Here is an 11,865-nt window from a genome sequence, read left to right as displayed (position 1 = left end):
ACTTAAAGCGGGGGCTGGGGGTGGCGGGGAGAGAAGGAAGGGGAAAAGGAAAGTTCAAAAAACTAAATGACAATAAAATCAGAAGGAGATGTTTGCTCTGGGCTCTCCAAAATCCAGTGTTCTTTTCACTGATATTTCATACCCTATTTGGGAGCTCTTATGAGAGGTGAAGGTGGCAGTAAATTAGGAGATTCAACTGAATTAGAAATATGAGCAGGAATTAGTAGGAGGATGAATTTCCCCTCAGCCTCAATTCACACTGCAACATTTCCCCCTATCCTGGACACCCTATAAAATTCCAAACCTCAAGTTTTATCAGGGAGGGTTTATGTTGGATATTAGTAGAAACTTCCTCCCTGAAAGGATTGTCAAATGCTGGAACAGGCTCCCTGGGGACATGGTTGAATCCCTGTCCCAAGAGGTGTTTAAAAGACACTATGCTAGTGAAGCATAGACTCATATCACACAGTATCACAGTATCACCAAGGTTGGAAGAGACCTCAAAGATCATCAAGTCCAACCTATCACCCAAGACCTCATGACTAGACCATGGCACCATAGAATTGTTTTGGTTGGAAGAGACCTTTAAGATCATCAAGTCCAACCATTAAACTGCTATTGCCAAGTCACCACTAAACCATGTCCCTCAGCACCACATCTGCATGGTTTATCACCATACTTAGTAGAACTATATAATGGCTGGACTCAATGGTCTTAAAGGTCTTTTCCAGCCAAAATAACAAAAATAACTCTGTTATTCTAATACACTGAGAGGAAGGGAAGGAAACACATCAGGGCTGCAATGGACCTTGGTGCAGAGAATGAGGGGAGACCTTGACCAGAGGACTGCCAGTTCAGCCCATCTTATTGGCCAACTAAGGACACACCAGGCTGTGAGTTTTGATTTTGCCTTACAGCTTGCCTTATCTGACAGACCTGCTCTGCTAGGAAGGATAAGTAGCCAGCAGAGATCTGTAAAGATGAGAACTGAAGAGAAGAAATACTAACAACACAACCCACATAGCCCAGATAAAGGGTATTTTAAGGAGTATCCAGGAGTGTTTCATATCATGTCACAGCAAGATCCTGCCTGCAGAGTGCTAAGGTAACTAACCTTCAAATACAGCTTTGTTGCACTGACTTTCACTCCCATTTCTATGCCTCTTCAATAATAAATAGCATCTTCTTCCCAGCTCTCAGGTAAGCTGCACCTAGTGGAAAGATTGTTTCTTGAAGCTGAGATGTTTCTACGGCTTTTCAGTACCTATAGGGGCCTGTAAGAAAGCTAGGGATAGACCTTTTAGCAGGGCCTCTTGTGAAAGGACAAGGGGTGATGATGTTAAATTAAAAGAGGGGAGATTCAGACTAGAGAGAAGGAAGAAATTTGTTACATTAAGGATGGTTAAATAGTGGCCCAGATTGCCCAGAGAAGTGCCCGATCCCTGAAACCATACCGGGTCAGGTTGTTTGGGGTTCTGAGCAACCTGATCTAGTTGAAGATATTCCTGCTGACTGCAGGGTGGGGGTGGACTAGATGGCTTTTAATTGTGCTTTCCAACCTAAACCACTCTGATTCTGTAATTCTATGAGTCCATGAAAACACTCAGTCAGGAAACCAACATGCTCTGAGAAGCCAGGTGGGTGGCAGTGCTTTTCCCTGCTGAGTACCAGGAGAAGGGAGTAAGGAGCAGTTTATATAGCACACCTTGCTTTATTTTCTCCTCTATTCACTGCTGCTGAATTAAAAATATCTCATGGCTCTGCACATGACATCTGTACTACAAGCTTCCAAGGACTGACTAAATAATAAAGTAGGTATAATCTTTTTATTATTTGTGTCCTAAACCTGAAGAAATGAATGGTGATGAAATCAAGCTGAAGGCTCTGTGTGTGACATAGCCCAGGGCAGCCCCCTGAGTCCTTGATGCTTTAAAACAGGATGTCAACATCAGGTTTTTCTACCTTCTAAACAATTCCTTCCCTCACTCATATTATTAACATTTGCTCCCAAGTGTTTTGAATTAAGCCACTTGTAGTCCTGAATAGGGCTTTTTATTCCTTTATACATGTTGGAGCAATTTCTTTTCTGACAGTCTTGAAGATGTGGCGCTGATAGACATGGTTTAGTTATGACCTGGCAGTGCTGGGTTAATGGTTGGACCTGGTGATCTTAAAGGTCTCTTCCAACCACAATAATTCTGTGACTCATTTTTTGAAGGTGTTTTTAGATTTTTTGAGCAAGTGTACTAGCAATTGTGAGCCACAGGAAAACCACCACACTGACAGACAAATTTTCTTCTGTTACAGAGATTAATGTTATTCTTTTTGGACACAAAAGAAATCTCCTGGCTGATGAACTTTGCTATGACACTGGGTGGGAATGGCTCCAGACTGTTGTTCTCTCTCTTTCTCCAGAATCACTTTACTCAGCAGCTCTTTGTAGCATAGTGAATAAGCCAAGGAGCTGTGCCAGTTCCTGCTGAGAATCGGTGATCAGCTCTTCTGCTGGGGGAAAAGGCATCAGGAGCTGAACGTTTCAGAGGAAGAGCTGCTGTGATAAAGATCTGTCAGCTGCTGCCAAACCCAAGAAGGTGAACAGTCCTTATGGGCAGCCCTGAACACATGGGGCTGAGAGGTCTTTGCTGGTGGCACAGCCCTCTGGGAGAAAACACCGGGGGTGTGAAGGAGCTGGTGGTCTTTTCTGATTAACAACCTCCTACAAAACACATTTTCACCCGATTTACCTCTTTTGGCTTTCAGATAAGCACTTAATGTCGCACCTGCTAAGCAGCTAGAATTATGCAGCATCATAAATTACAGTTTTTAATTTGCCAAAATTCCTGGCTTGTGCCATTTGTCATTCAGAGCCACCTTTCAGAGAGGCAGAAGTGTTTCCTGCATGGCTGCATGTGAGAGGAGAAGCTTTTCTCCTTGCCCCACAGTGCAGGATAAAGCATGGGTGACAGTGGGAAGTAGGTGCCAGCACCAGATGCTCATCACTTCTACCACAGTGATCCCACCCCTGTAATAGGCACTGGTGAAGCTGTACCTCTTGAATACTGGTTTCAGATTTGGGCCCCTCACTAGAGGAAGGACACTGAGGTGCTGGAGCATATCCCAAGAAGATCAACGTGAAAGAACTGGAGTTGTTTACCTGGAGGAAAGGAGGCTCAGGAGAGACCTTCTTGCTCTCTACCACTCTCTGAAAGGAGGTTGGAGCAATGTGGTGTTCAGACTCTTCTCCCAAGTAACAAGCAATAGGACAAGATTAAATGGCCTCAAGTTACATTAGGGTTGGACATTAGGAAAAATTTCTTCCCCAAAAGGGCTGTCAAGCCCTGGAACAGGCTGCCCAGGGCAGTGGAGGCATCACTGTCCCTGCGGGTGTGTAAAAGCCATGCAGATGTGGTGCGAGGGAGATGGTTTAGTAGTGACTTGGCAATACCAGCTTAATGGTTGGACTTGATGATCTTAAAGGTCTCTTCCAACCAAAACAATTCTATGAGTGTATACTTCACTAGGGATTCGTGACCCCAGGATGTGCGTGGCAGTGTCATGGTTTTCATCTGATACTCCCTGCAGCTGCTTGAGGCTCAGTGACTGGTGAGGTGCTGCTGTTTGGCTCCCCATGGCGTGGACTGAAGGCTTTGTCAGGGCAGGTAGCTTGAGGCAGTGGGGTAGCACTGAAGAGCTCAGCTGCTCTGCTACTGTCAGATACTCTGAGAAGTTCTTACAGAAAGGAGCACCATGCTCACATTAGCAACACTCTCTCAGCCTAGCAGGCTGGCATCAACTACAAACACTCTGCCATACAGGGAGGGAGAGTGTGCTCATGAAGATTCGTAGTTTTGACCTTCCTCTTCCTCACCCTCAGTTCAATGCTCAAAGCTACTTAACCCATGAGAAAGGGAACTAGAGGAGAGGCTATTTCTGTAAATGTATTTCAGTGATGAAAGCTGGGCTTTGAAGATTGATATCTCTTGAAACTCCTAAAGTGTAGTCAATATCTGTTAGGAAAAAAAAAAATATTTATGAGACTGGGTTTTATATAAAAGAGCAAGATGGTGCTGCTGCTTAGAATCATAGATTGGTTTGGGCTTAGAAAAGTCCATCCCCCTACAGTGACCAGGACTATATTAGCCTAAGCTTCATAGAAGTTACACCAGAAATGTGAGTTTGTGCCTGCCATGTCTTCTGTGAAAACTTCCAATGTTTCATTTGCCCCATTGCCTTTCCTTTTCAGGCCAAGCTCTGAACCCTTGTCATCATTTGAAGATGGTGGTGGTGGTGGGTTCTCCTTCCAAACAAGAAAGAAAGCCTTGCTCGTGGAATAGAATAGCTTGAGGGGGGTGTGTGTGTGTGTGTATGTGTGATGTGGGGTGGAAATGCTGTTGTGAAAAAGAAACGTTTAGAAGAAATATCTGAAGGCACAATTTGATTTTTGAATAACTCTATGGAGAGCATTCCAGGCAGCAAATAATACAAATGAGTTAAGCTGCTCATAGGTTGTTGCCCTTTTCCAAAAGCAAAAAATCCAGATCAAAGCAGATATATGTGGATGTGCTTAGGTGAAAGAATTGTTCTTAAAGAACTTAACCCCAAAATAGTGGCACCACACAAGCAATGTAAACGAGAAGTTGAAGGTGGTTTGTGGTACCTTGCAGAGAAAGAGACTTTAACTTGAGTGCTACGTCTTCCCTGCATAGCTGCTGGGAAAATAAGTTGGGAGGGAGCCAAGAAGAGTAACAGTGAATGGCATGAACCCTGCAAAGGGAAAACAAAGCCTTGGGTAAGTGGGCTGAAGGTGGGATTCATTGTGCTGGCCTGGCTGCTGGGAGCTTCCTCTTGTTTATTACTAACAGCCTTCAGAGGGCATGCAGCTTCTCTTGACATTTTTGCTTTCTGTTTTATAGCGCTGTTGTTCTGGTAGGAGAGGAGGCCAGGGCAGTGGCTTCAGGGCTTGAAGGAGCTGCCTGTGGAGCAGCATGTCATGTCCTCGGTAGTGCTGGCTGATGCAAGGTCTGTTCTATAATAAACTAACCCACAGCCAGGTCTGTCTGGAAAAACATCCTAAAAAGCTTTCAGTTCCTGATATTCCAGACACAAACTACAGCAAGGCTGGAGCTGTTTGCCAGTTGCTGTTTCTAGTGGCTTTCTTCTCTGTGTTCTTCTGACAACCTGTGTGACACTGACAAATGATCTTGTACACTGTACACATCCTGACAGGGGTGTGAAAATCAGAGAATATGTTATCTTGCTCTTCACATCTGAATTACAGTGTGGAGATCAAGTGTGGGGTAGATACACACCTCTGATCCCAGAGGATTTAGCTTAACCTGTGGGTAACAAGTAGACAAGTTCACCATGAGCAAGCAATGTGGCCCTGTGGCCAAGAAGGTGAATGGTCTCCTCGGATGCATTAAGAAGCATGACCAGCATGTTGAGGGAAGATTTACTTCCCATTTGTTTTATCCTGGTGAGGCCACATCTGGAATCCTGGATCCAGTTCTGGGCTCCTCAGTTCAAAAGAGGCAGGGAACTACTGGAAAGAGTCCAGCAGAGTCTGCAAAGATGCTGCAGGGACAGAAGCATCTCGACGAGGGGGAAAGGCTGAGAGGCTGGAGTTGTTTAGCCTTGTAAGAGCAGACAGAGAAGGGATCTTCTCAATGCTGAGCAATAGCTAAAGGGTGGGGGATAAGAGGATGGAATCAGACCCTTTTCAGTGGTGCCCAATGACAGGACAAGGGACAATGGGCACAAATAGGAACCCAGGAGGTTCCGTTTGAACACAAGGCAACAAATATGGTGAAGAGTCTAGAGAACAAATGTTAGAAGGAATGGATGAGGGACCTGGGTTGTTTAGTCTGGAGAAGAGGAGGCTGAGGAGAGACCTCATTGCTCTCTACAGCTACCTGAAAGAAGTTTGTAGTGAGCTGGTGGCTGGACTCTTTTCCCTTGTATCAACTGACAGAAGAAGAGGAAAAGGCTTGAAATTGTGCCAGGGTAGGTTTAGGTTGGATATTAGGAAGAATTTCTTTACAATAAGAGTGGTCATGCATTGGAACAGGCTGCCCAGGGGGCAGTAGAGTAACCATCCCTGGAGGTGTTAAAAAATGTGAGGATATGGCACTTTGGTATGTAATTTAATGGCCATGATGGTCTTAGGTCAATGGTTGGACTTGGTGATATTAGAGGTCTTTTCCAACTGAAAAAGTTCTATGATTCTATGGGGAAAAATTTTGCTGTGAGGGTATTGCAGCACTGCAGCAAACTGCCCAGAAAGGTTGTGGAATCTCCTTCTCTGGACAGATTTCAAACCTGCTGAGATAGTGGGATCCTGGGCAACCTCCTATGGGGTGACCCTGCTTTATTAGGGATGTTAGACTAGATGATCTCCAGAGATCCCTTCCAACCTCTACCATCCTGTGATTCTGTGTGGTTCAGCATAGGCATGGACATGGAAGAGTCAAGGTCTGTAAGTGTATTCATGTCCTGGATGTGCTAGTACCCCTGAGCCCCTCTCAGTACTGTTGAGGAACTACATGAGTAGCAGGGCCTGGCTTACCTCAGCCTACTGGTTGACCTATAGCAGCAATGCAACTAATTCCAAGTTCTGCAGTGGAACAAGCCCTTCCCCATGGACCAGTACTTTTAAACATCTTCTGGAAGCCAAGTCACGTTGGCTGCACATACCTCATCATCATGTGAAGTGCATTTAGAGCTTCACACCTGTGAGTTACAATAACAAGTATGCTAACATATACAGCAATGAGGATTGATTTATGCTGTTAATGGCTTCTCCATCTATACATTTACTGACAAAATGTATTGCATCATTCATGAAATTGCTGTAGCACTCGGAGCACAATCAGTGGAGCCTCCTGATTGGCTCAGCTTGGTGCCATATGTTGTATAGAAAATTTATTTAGGCTCGACGAAGGCATAAATTGTTAGGAAGTCTTGAGTACAATGATAAAATTATAAACACATTTTCTGCCTGTTGAACACAGAATTTATATTTGCAATCTCATCTTGCAACAGTTGTGTTGCAACAGTCAGCTTGGCTTCTGTTATTGCCTCTGACGGCTTTCTCCAAACATTCCCTCACCAGAAGTGTTTCTTGAAGCTCTACAACCAGACAATTAAGTGAGTACAAAGAGCATAATTACTTCACACAATGAGCCATGTGTGGTAATGTCTTTCATCCTTTTAGATTGTTTGATCTGGTGATATGCTACGCTGACAGCGTGGCTTCCAAGTTCACATTCAACTCTGTCACCATCAGTCTTATGCTGCTCAACAAATGCATAAATGTCCAAAAAAGGTTGAAAACTGGAAAGAGTTAAAGTGATCCAGGGATTTTCAGTGGTGCCCAGTGACAGGACAAGGAACCTAAGAGGTTCCACCTTAACACTTCTTTATAGTGAGAGTGACAGAGCAGTGGAACAGGCTGTCCAGAGAGGTAGACTCTCCTTCTCTGGAGACTTTTAAAGCCCGCCTGGATGTGTTCCTATGTGGCCTGGCCTAGGTAATCCTGTTTTATCAGGGCATTGGACTTGATGATCTCAGGGAGTCCTTTCCAATCCTTAATGTTCTATGATTCTGTGATTCTGTGGGATTTTTCATCCTCATTAACTGGTAAGATCATCTCATATTTAAACTCTCCTATAATTATGGAATCATAGAATCATTTTGGTTTGAAAAGACCTTTAAAAGATCATCAACTCCAACCATTATTTAACACTACCAAGTCCAGTGCATAACACCATGTCCCTGTTGTTGTACTACTACTACTGGTGCTACTACTACTACTACTAACTTCATCAAGAAGTTAAGCACTATAAAGCCATTATTATTACTCTCAGTAGTAGTAGCAGCAGTAGTAGTGATAGTAGTATACTATTATTAAAGCAGCTTTATGGTGCTTCATTTCCTTCTGAATTTAAACCATACATATATGCAACTCAAATTTGTTTCAGTTTTGGGCCTCTCACTCCAAGAAGGACATTGGAGTGCCAGAGTGGGTCCAAAGAAGGGCAATGAAGCTGGTGAAGGTTCTAGAGTACCAGTCTTATAAGAAGTGTATGAAGGAACTGGGACTGTTTAGCCTGGAGAAAAGGAGGATCAGAGGAGACCTTGCTCTCCGCAACTACCTGAAAGGAGGTTGTAGTGAGGTGGGGATCAATCTCTTCTCCCAAGTAACAAGCAATAGGACAAGAGGAAATGGCCTCAAGTTGCACCAGGGGAGGTTTAAATTAGAAATAAGGAAGAATTTCTTCCCCAGAAGTGTTGCCAAGGCTGAAACAGGCTGCTGAGGGCAGTAGTGAAGTCCCCACCTCTGAAGCATTTCTAAAGGTGTGTAGATATGGTGTGGAAGGATGCTGAAGGACATAGTTCAGTGGTGACTTGGCAGTTGTGGGTCACTGGTTGATATCAATGATCTTAAGGGCCTTGTCTACCCTAATTTATTCTATGATCCTATGAGTTCCCCAGTTAAGTCATATTATCATACAGCAAGTTACTTTAAATCTGACCACCAAGCTTATCCTTCTTGAAAGGATTTAGGTGTAAAACACACAAGAGGACAGGAGAGGTGATGATGCCCCTTGTTACACCATCTACATCAACCTGTGGTGGCAGGGAAATGCCTTGGAGAATGACTCACCCCATCTCTGTCTCTAAGGGAAAACAGTTTGGGGATAGGCAGATTCCTAGCAGGATTCACAGTGGGGTGAATGCAATTTAATGACTGAATGGAAGCCTTGGCATGTATGTTGCACTTGAAATACAACTTTCTGATGGACCTGGTAGACACAGGAAGTTGGCCAAGTCTATTTTTCAATCTCTCTCTTTTATTTTTTTTTCCCTTTCCAGAGAGAAATAAAGATCCTTTTAACAGCTGCCAACTTTGTTAGCTGATTGATGGACTTCCAGGCCTTGCTGAGCATGGCTAGGAAGATTTCCTGAAAGCAGAAGGAAAATTCCCCCATGACCACTCTGGAACTTGTAGACTGGCTGACTGGCTGCTGAATGTATTAATATTTGAAGCTAATTTGTGTGCTTGAATCATCTGGTGCCAAATCATGAAGCCATTCATCAGTTTTAATGGGAAGATGCTACTCTTGCCTGACTGTCTTTCGAAGGCAACCACCATGACCTCAACACATTGACAGAGCTGATTCTGGAAAATTAAGTTGTAATATTCTCCTGTTTGGTTACAAAAAGTGTTTAGTCACTTTTTGTGCAAGGCTGGACTAAAGTACATCTCCTTAGACCAGATGAAGTGTAGCAGATGAATTTAGAGTAACACAGTTACAGAACCACAGACTGATAGGGTTTGGAAGGGACCTCTGGAGATCATCTAGTCCAATTCCTCTGCTAGAGCAGGCTCACCTAGAGCAGGTTGCACAGGATGGCAGGTGGACTGTTCAGTGGATGATGAACTGGTTGGATAGTTGTTGCATTCAGAGGTTAATGGTCAACAACCTCTGGATGCTATCCCTCAGGGTTCCATACTGTAACCCATACTGTTTAATGTCTTCAACAATAACGTAGAGAGCAGGATCATGTGCACTCTCAGCAAGTTTGCAGATGACACCAAACACCATGGTTTGGATGACATGCCTGAGGGACAAGAAGTCATCCAGAGACCTGGACAAGCTCAATAAGCAGCCTGAAGAGAAACTCGTGAGGTTCAACAAGGCCAAGTGCATGGTCCTGTACCTGTGTCAGGGCAATCCTGGGTATCAAAACAGGCTGGTGGATGAAGGGATTGAAAGCAGCTCTGTGGTGAGAGACTTGGAGGTAGTGGTAGATGAAAAGCTGGACATGAGCTGGCAATGTTTGCTCACAGTGCAGAAGGACAAGGACTGATGGTTTCACACTAAATGAGTCTGGATCCACTAGAAAAAAAGATGTTTACAGTGATAGTGGTGAAACACTGGCCCAGGGTGCCCAGAGAGGTGGTAGAAGCCCCATCCCTGGAATCATTCCAGGTCAGGTTGGACAGGACTCTGAGCAACCTGATCTAGTTGAAGATGTCCCTGCTTTAAAGGTCCTTTCCAACCCAAAGCATCCTATAATTCTATGATCATTTGCAGTTGTGTCAGCAGTACCAGGTAGGGGAAGGTGTCTAATTCTTCCTAGGAGTGGAAACGGAATTGAAACCTCAGGCTACAAGTACATGTGTTGAGCAGTAGGGCTCTCAGAGAAGAAGGTTTGAAAACATTGAAGATAAAACCCACCTGAGCCACTAAAGCTCTACCCACCCCCAGCAGATGACACTGTGCCCCAGGCTATGCTGCTGACAGATGTGATGGGATGGCAGATAAGAGAGCAACGCTGTCATCAGGAAAGAGAACCTTTACTGGAGAACACACGCTTGCCCAAACTGCTTGTCACAAGAACAAACTCAGGATGATCACAGACTGATCCTTGAAGTGGACTCAAGATATCTAGAATGTGGATCAGAGGGATTTGGCAAGGGGGGACACTGGCAGTGAGGCCAGAGGAACAAAAGGAGGAGTGCCAACAGAAGGAGAGGGAAGCTCGATTTGACCAGCAGGCTTTGTCAGCTGCTAGAAAGACAGGGCAGTTTAATGTATCAGAAGCTTTTATTCAAAGCAATTACAACAGCACTCACTTACCAATCCTTTTGGCTGTCAAGCTGAGGCAGCCTGAAGAAGGCAGGAAGCAGATTGATAACACTTCATTCATTTATTGTCGCTGAAAGAGATAAAGGTTTGTGCATATGCTCTCTTCCTGCTAGATCTCGACAGAGATTGGCACAGGCAGGGAAGAAGTAATAGGATGAAAAGGTTTCCTTTTATCTTGTTTGGAGAAAGGCTTAAATTTAGCTCATGTCACAGAACCACACATGTGCTTCATGATATTCAGTGTGTGCATACATGGGATTTCTCTTAGTAGGACATAGAGAGACAAGGAACTACTGGAGAGAGTCCAACACAGGACTCTGAAGATGCTGAGGGTTCTGGAGCATCTCTTTGAGAAGGAAAGGCTGAGAGCTGGGGCTGTTAAGCCTGGAAGCAGACTGAGATTGGATCATCTGAATGCTTGTCAACAGCAAAAGGGTGGAGGGGACAAGAGGATGGGGCCAAACTCTTCAGTGGTGCCCAGTCACAGGACAAGGAGCAACAGGCATAAACTGGAAGCCAGGAGGTTACATCTGAACATAAGGAAAACCATCTTTCCACTGGGGGTGCCAGAGCCCTGGAGCAGGCTGCTCAGGTAGGTTGTAGTCTTTTACTCTGGGGAGATTCCAAACCCACTTGAATATTGTGATGCTAGGCAACCTGCTGTGTGTGACCCTGATTTAACAGTACTGCTGGACCAGATGATTTCCAGAGCTCCCTTCCAACCATCACCATGCTGGGACTGTGTGATATGACATGTAGAAAGACTGATGAGCTCAGATGCAAATTTTGTGTGAATATTGAATTGTTGTTTTTCTTATTTTGGTTTGGGTTTATGTTTTGTTGTTTTATTTTTTGTAAGTGAGCCAGACAAGAGGATATTGATGTAAATGTTTGTAGGACCAGGAGTTCTGATTGCATTTACCCAGGCCTAGTAGCAGTATTAGCCTGTGTCCAGCATGAGTGAGACTTCTGCATTAACTGTGGTTCCTGAGCACATCTTCACAAAAACCCCAACCAATTACTACAAATATCATGACTGTAGAGATACAATTAAGTGTCTTCTATCTGCTACTGAAAACACATCAACAGCAGAGTCTGAGGAGTAAAAATGCCATTGCTTAGAGAGACTGTCAGGGAACAAGAGATATTAATCTCCCCTGACACATTCCTTTGGACAAGCTACAGCAAGCATCTCTCTCATTCTTTGTTG

This window comes from Melanerpes formicivorus, unplaced genomic scaffold, assembly GCF_026170545.1.
Source record: "Melanerpes formicivorus ecotype bairdi unplaced genomic scaffold, bMelFor1.0.p_v2 SCAF_15, whole genome shotgun sequence".
NCBI classification, from domain to species: domain Eukaryota; kingdom Metazoa; phylum Chordata; class Aves; order Piciformes; family Picidae; genus Melanerpes; species Melanerpes formicivorus.
The sequence above is the reverse complement of the archived record's forward strand: the minus strand, read 5'-3'. Positions refer to the sequence as shown.